The sequence below is a fragment of the Pinus tabuliformis genome, chromosome 7, assembly GCF_031772625.1.
Source record: "Pinus tabuliformis cultivar Carrire ecotype Pingquan chromosome 7, CPIR1, whole genome shotgun sequence".
Classification (NCBI taxonomy): domain Eukaryota; kingdom Viridiplantae; phylum Streptophyta; class Pinopsida; order Pinales; family Pinaceae; genus Pinus; species Pinus tabuliformis.
In genome coordinates, this window is record NC_142293.1 from 196,430,156 (window position 1) to 196,437,945 (window position 7,790).

The following is a 7,790-nucleotide window of genomic DNA, read 5'->3' on the forward strand; positions in this document are numbered from 1 at the left end:
GTTTGAAAATAAGTCAAGAGTTGTGTTGATGATGACTCCATTGCCCAATGGGTGGAGGCACTGTCTGCTCTCCCAAAGTTCTGCGGTTCTTGGCACCTCCACGGAGCGGCAGCTGCCATCCCAAGTGGAGCCGATGTTAGACTTTGTCTCATGTCAGAGATTGATTCTTATTCAAAACCCTGTTTTGAAGAAGAAATCATTTAATGTGTTGTTTTAGATTATGTACTTCAAACTCCTATCCCTGCACAAGCACAATTCACAACATCATCAGCAATCAGAGGCAAAAATCTATTGGGAGAAGTCTCACTGGAGATCCCGAACACCTGTTTTGGAAATTGTCATAAATGAATTATCTTATAATATAGAACTAATTGACCCATTTGAGCAGCAGTGACAGGCATGTATATGGAAATAAAATGTATTGATGGTGGAAATGGAGGAAGAAGGAATGCCGCTGTGGTGGTTGCAAGTGAGGCTCATGCAATTACATTAGTAGTTGAAGGATTACTAGGAGTTGTTTTTACTATAGCTGCATTGTCAGATGAAGCTGTTGAACATGGTGAGTTGGACTCTCCTAGATGTGAGAATAATCTATCATCAGCTAGATTTGGTGAAGAGCTTGCATCTCTTTGCATTGCTATGGTCAATTCCGTGCGGAGAACTATTCTACATGCTCTGTCATTGGTATTATCCAGGTCACAGGGTGAGGCTATTGTATCGAAAATACTGAAAGATTACCAAACATTCACACAGGCTTGTGGAGTTCTTCGTGCAGTGGAACCTCTGAATGCATTTCTGGCTTCTCTTTGCAAGTTCACATTAAGTACTCAAAATGATTCAGATAGGAGGAGCACTGTTGGTCCCTTACCATCTCCTGGCTCAAAGCGTACTGAACATGTTGCTGATCAAAAAGATTATGTTGTTCTTACACCCAAGAAATGTGCAGGCGCTCAGGACTCTTTTCAACATAGCGCATCGGTTGGATAATGTTTTGGTCTCATCATGGATGTTGGTTCTGGAAACTTTGGCAGCCTTAGATTGCCTCATTCATTCACCACACGCCACTATAGAGACTTATCTGATCTAATGGTTCCATTAATATATTAGAGTTGCGGACCTGTTGAAGATATTTGCACTGTTCCTGCAACCCACGAAGAAATACATCCGACTGCAATACTAAGTGTTGTTGCTGGTCTAACCCCTTGGTCTGACCACAATCAAAGTCCACGTAACATGTATCAATGCCAGATGGCAAAGCACACTATGGGTTTTGCTTCTCAATCTGTACAATACCGGCAATGCCAAACCTCAGGGTTTCGAATATGATCATATAACTGTTAATTAACGATGCTCAATTCGACATTCATGTCATCGCACCAAAGCGCCATTGATATTTGTACATGAAACCTCACACACTCAAGTTAAGGCATTCACATCTTGATACCTTTTGTTGATCGTATTGCTTATGCACATTATTTGAAACAGGAAGCTATTCCTATTCCAGATCAGTCGGCAATTACGAAAGACAATGTCAGTTTCTCCCAAAGATGAACATGAAGCACAGATTCAGCTTGCTCTTGAGCGGGGCATTCCAGCAATTTTAGGTGATTATTGGCACGCAAAGGCTCGTATTCCCAAAGCAATGTATATGATGTGGTACATTGTGCAAGATGTAGGGTGCACTGGCATGGAGATGGCGGAAAACCTTTACTAGAGATCAACAAAATTCTTAGACCGGGCGGATATTTTATATGGTCTGCAACTCCAGTTTATCGGGATGACCGAGCACATCGTGATGTATGGACAGCTGTAATAACGTTGACAGAGTCGATGTGCTGGAAACTTGTTCTGAAAACCATGGCTAAAACAGGGGTTGGAATTGCCATCTATCAGAAACCTACTTCAAGTTCGTGTTATATGCAGAGGAAACAACAAGATCCTCCTTTATGTCAAGAGGATGATAGATCCGATGCTGCCTGGTATACACCACTGCAAAGATGCATTCATCAGATACCTAGTGAAAGTTCTGTTCATGGTTCTGTGTGGCCATCACATTGGTCATTACGACTTGAAAAGGAACCATTATGGCTGAAGTATAAACTAAGAAGCACAAATGGTTCAAGTAGAGGCTTCCAAAAAGACACAGCATACTGGAGGGATGTTGTACAAAAGTTGTACTGGCATGATTTAAGTATCGATTGGTCAATCATCCGAAATGTGATGGATATGAGAGCAGGTTTTGGAGGGTTTTCCGCAGCTCTTATTGAGCAACCAGTTTGGGTAATGAATGTCATTCCAATTGATGGGCCAGACGCACTACCCTTGATATTTGAGAGAGGCCTGTTTGGGGTTATTATGATTGGTGTGAAGCGTTCAACACTTATCCGCGCACATACGATCTCCTCCATGCAGACCATCTCTTCAGTGACTTAACATTAAGGTGTAATTTGGTTGATACCATTTTAGAAATGGATAGAATCCTGAGGCCACAAGGATGGGTTATAATGCGTGATACTGCCATGATTGTCAAGCAGTTATTGCCTATCATGCAATCCTTACATTGGCGCACCAATATTAAAATCACGCAGACGGAAGAAAATCTTATTGTTGCCCAGAAGGGTAGTTGGCGTCCTGAGATAAATAAAAGTCCTCGCTTGATTGTGAGATGGAATTAAGGATTTAGATTCGTTTTTTAACTAACCATGGAATGACCATTATGCCCCCGATGCACATAAAGCCATGCTCCAAGAGTAGGAAAATCTAGAGGCTGATCATGTCTGATAAAAGAGGCATTCAAACCATCCCAATGTTTCAGTGATTTACTAATGATGCAGTGATTTTCTCCTATCAAAATGCGCTTCAAGGATCAGCTTAATTGGAAAAAATTGGTTTCATGCAACGGGAAGAGCGAACAGTCATAGATTAAATGCCTATATTAAAACTAAGATATCCATCATAACAGGAAACCAGGGACCGATAAGCTACTTTTTGACTGCAGTTGCAAAGTGGCAGGGAACAAGATTCGATTGCCTATATTTGTCTTCAGCAATGGAAATTGACACCTGTAATGCCACTAATGCCACCGCTTCATCAGTTTTCAACAGTTCGAGTAGAAGAAAGAGCGATATTCTCTCTTCAGGAAGCGATGATTGTTTTTTTTTAGTTTATTAATAATGATAAAAACAAATGCCGGGTCTTGGGGTCGATTTGTTTTTCCCCCAGCTGTGTTTTGTTTCATATATTAAAAAAGAAAAATTCATTTAGAGCCAGGGAGAGAGAGGAAAAAAAACAAATTCTGAGTGCTGGAGGAGAACTGAGCTCCATTGTACAGTCTTTGACAGAGGGATTTTTAATGAAGTTTCACAACTCTAATTTCTGAGGTCCATGTGGTATGTTAATCTAGCATAGGTGTTTCTTGGGTTTCATATGTAATTTGTTATGTTCCATTTCACTACATGATCATATCTAATTGAACAAATGAAGTGTTAAAGTGAGAATTCATGCCTGCCATGCTCCGCTTTTAAGTTTGTTCAATTCAATGTTTTCTTCTGTTTAAGGAGGATTCAAAGTTATTGTTTGCCCTCCTTAGCTCCTCACCAGTCTTGCCATCCCATTTAAAATCTAGATTTGATGCTAAATTCCTTGCCTATCTTGCCTCAATCGTCACCCTGTGTTGTTCATTATATTTCTCTGTTTGAAGCTATGATTTTGCCCATGCAGCCTAGAAAAACCCCGTCATTGAATTAAAAACCCCAAAAACCCCCAAATCAACCTTCAAATCAGTTTACTAGCCTAATATCAGTGTTACCTTGATTGGTCATCTCTTCCTATTGAAAATTTACCGAGATTGACTGGAGAGAGCCTTCTCCTGCCCCGTAGGGCTAGCTACGAGGCTGAATGGTTTGATGTAGCTTTGAGATTTGCCTTTTCATCCTGAGGTGAAATTTCAAACGCTAACACACACCTTGGGCTGGGTTTGGAAAAATGCCCTAGAGGTTGATGTAGCTAAAAGGAAAAGAAAAAGCATAATTTAGCAACTCTAAACAGGAAATGTACCACTAAATGAAAAATATGACTGAGACTTACAAATTTAGTGTATGGCTAAAAGCCAAGCATGACCTCTACCTCTTAGCCATGGCCATAATCCTAGTTCTTATGGGGCCTAGATGGGACCCCTTTATCATTAAAGAACTAACGATTGTCACAACCCTTGATGGGAAATGAACTGCCCCACCTTAAGGGAGTATCCACTGCAAAATATTACACATCAAGTTCTCATCCCATGGAGCCCAAGAAATTATGAAGAAAAATAAATAAAAGGCATATGAAGAAGGGTAAGAAAAAAATGTTGAGGGTGACTAACGTACCACTATTTGTTCCCTCCTACACTCACATACCCAGGTGTGGGATTCCCTTATTATAGTTACCCATGAACATTGACATGTGGTCACGATGATTCCCCTAATCCCTTGATCTAGGTGGATTTTGGTTGCCACCCACCTATCCCACTTGGACCCCCACAACTGTCTCTTTCATTTTTTTAGTTTGCTTAATTTTAGCACAATTGACTATTTTTAGCAGTTTTTCAGATCTTGAACTTTCAGAGCCGTTTTGAGGCCCTAAACGATGTTTTCTGGTGAATTTCGGAGCAACATGGGTATCTAGATAGATGTTGCTCTTCCCAAAGTTGTATTCCTCAGATATATTTTTCTAATGAGCTATTGTGTGCATCAAACGGACATCGTATTCCAAAGTTACGACCCCGGGAAGTTGATGTACCAATTTACCCAAAACAGGGCCCATAGTTTGGTGTTTTGTCTCCTAGGGTTAGGTTTTTGGATGTTTATGGTTTTGCATTGTTTCTCAACAATAAATAGGCCTTTGAGCCTCGTTGTAACACAGTTCAGAGGCATGTAGCTGCCACATTTCTTCTTAGAGATAAGCTGCCATTACCCTAGTTGGTTTATTTCCATTTTTGTTTGTAAGCATATTTTAGTATTTTACATTAATGAAATGAAATATTATTTCCACTACATATCTGTGTCTATGGTTATCTATGTAATTTATTGCATTCCTCTTTAAATCGAGATTAGTGGTATCAGAGGTGTTTGCACTTTTTCTGCTTTTCTTTGCATGTTCCCAACAAGGTCAGGATATAAGGATTTAGGGCTTGAACTAGTCGAACCTTTGCAAGACCAGCCTCACAAATCCAGACAACCTCCCATGTCAGATGAAAAGAAAGAAGAGGGGGCAAGAGATCTTATCAAAATCTTGCTCGAAGAAGCCCTTGAGCGACAAAGGAATGCAATGATGGAAAACTTTGCCCAGATCCTTCAGTGACTACCCAGAGGCAATGCATTGGCTTCCAATAGCTACTCTGGAAATGCCACACCATTTAAGGTACAAGTTAATTTTGAAATCCTCATATTCAAGGGTCAGATAGATGTAGATGTCGTAAATAAATGGTTAAATCTATTAGAAGGGTATTTTTCTGTTCATGATTTTTCCAGTCGAGAAAATATTATTTTCACTCTTCTCGAAGTAGCCCCCAATGTCAAGGACCAGTGGGAAGCCTACTACAGGCACAAGGATGAAATTACAGGCTCACTATTTTCAGTCGCACCCTCTTGGAATTCATTCCGAGATGCCATCAAGGAGCAGTACTACTGTGTCAAAAGCTATGAGGAGAAATACATAAAGTGGACCACACTACGATAGGGAAGGGACCAAGATGTGCCAAATTTCACAATCATATTTCATACCCTTCGCACAAAGTTTGGTATTGTTAGCTCTGCTACAAATTTCAGCATTTGGAAGACCAAATAGCACCTTTGTCGTGTGTTCCCGCTCAACAGGGATCTCGTAGTAGTCATTTACCTTCTTCTCTCTCTTCTTGCTCATTCTCTCTTAGCCCTTCGTATCTCTGTTGTTCCCCTAAAACCTTTACATTCCTCACCTCTCTCTATTTCCTCGCTCAATTCCTTTTACCTCGCCACCTCTTTTTTATTCTTCTAAACATTGAATAACCCATATTTCTTAGGCCACAAGCGCTTAACGCATGAATCCACACCCATATAATCCTCTGCCTTAATACCCACCGTCGATTTGCTGTGTCCCGATCAGAAGGTCCCCACTGCAAGTAATCGGATCGCTTGTTCCCAACCACCCGTTCATCTTTCCCCATGATCGGACGACATTCGCTATCCCTGATCCCACGAATTTCCTAACCATCAACCCGTGGGGAGAGCGGTATTCCTCTCATCATATTTGCCATGCGTCAGCCTCCTATTGTGATCACGCCCCCACGCACGTTTACCGCCCTCCTCCGAAAAGCGGTGCGGGGAAACCACTTACCACCCACTCATACACCCTCTACTCATTAACATTCATGCATCTCTACAGTCCGATAGCAATCGGATCTCCCCGACTGCGATCCAACGGCCCATGTTCATCCATCCACATTTCCGCTTGATGCCCCCCGCCGATAGATCTCTGTCGCCCATATGCTTGATCCAACGGTTGTTGTTTACTCCCGGTCCTGCTCATTTGTCCACCATTTTCCAACTTTTTTTTGAGTTTGTAATGTTCCCAAGCATCTCCGATATACAACTTGGGAGAGTTTCTTGGGGTGATAACATTAACTGGTGCCATTTCTGGGGAGAGGAGATTGAAGCTCAGCTTCCCTGGGAGACAACACAGTTCCAAATTTTGATGACAGACAAGGTCTGGACACATTGCTGGTTTTAATCATCTGTCTTGCGACTCCACTGGAGGACCTACCTGGTGGCGACTCCACATTGCAATTCTGGCTTAGTTTGTGAGACATACTCAAAGAAATCCTCAGAAATCACCAGCTAAACGAGTGCCTGACCCTAAGAAGATTGTCAAGTCGAAGAAAACTTCACAGAAAGGAGCATCAGGATCAGGTAAGCCTAAGAAATCTTATGTATCTCTGCAAGAGGAGGTTATAGTTCAGAATAGTCATTTTGAAGAATTAGAACATTGTATTGCTAGTGAAGAATTTCCTTCAGAGATTCATAAAGCTCCTTAGTCATTCATTTCCTTTTCGGACTTCTGTTCATAGAAAGCATCCCATGCTGTCCATCATATTCCTTTGTTTATGTCATCTTTTTCGTTGATCCATTCCACTCAGTCTACCAGTATCCTTTCATATACCTCAGCCATGGCAGGTCAGAAAGATCTCACAAAGATAGAAAGAATGGTTGTTTCCAAGTATGGACCTTTGTTCTTGCATGTTCCTTTAAATGCCATGCCTGTAGGAGATTATCTGGAATACATGCCGAAATTTACTGGTATAGAAGGAGTATCAGTTGAAGAGCACCTTGAATCTTTTTATAGCTATGCTGACAGCCTAGATATCAATGAAGAGGATGTGTGGATGAGGGTTTTTGTCCAAAGCCTAGATGGGGAAGCTAGAAAATGGTTCAGAGAATTACCCCCTAGGTCGATTGCAGACATTGAGGCCTTGGATGATGTGTTTTTAAAGCACTGGGGAGATAATAAAGATTTTCTCTATTATCACACTGAATTTGGGAACTTGTAGAGAGGAGATGGTGAGCTTCTATTTGATTTCAACATCAGATTCAATCATATGTACAACACAATGCCATCTAAAATAAAGCCCACCCCTACTTCTGCCATGATTACTTATGCCAATGCCTTTGATTCTTAGTTCTGCATGTTGTTAGGAGAAAGAAGATGTGCTTCTTTGGCTAATATGCAAGATGCAACCTTTGAAGTAGAATCAAATATCATGGCCGCAGAAAGTC

The 7,790-nt window shown here is 41.2% G+C and overlaps 1 pseudogene; it reads left to right on the forward strand.

Moving 5' to 3' along the window:
• The first annotated feature begins 1,528 nt into the window (after positions 1-1,528).
• On the forward strand, positions 1,529-2,675 carry LOC149246533 (putative methyltransferase PMT22 pseudogene; annotated as a pseudogene).
• The last annotated feature ends 5,115 nt before the right edge of the window (positions 2,676-7,790 follow it).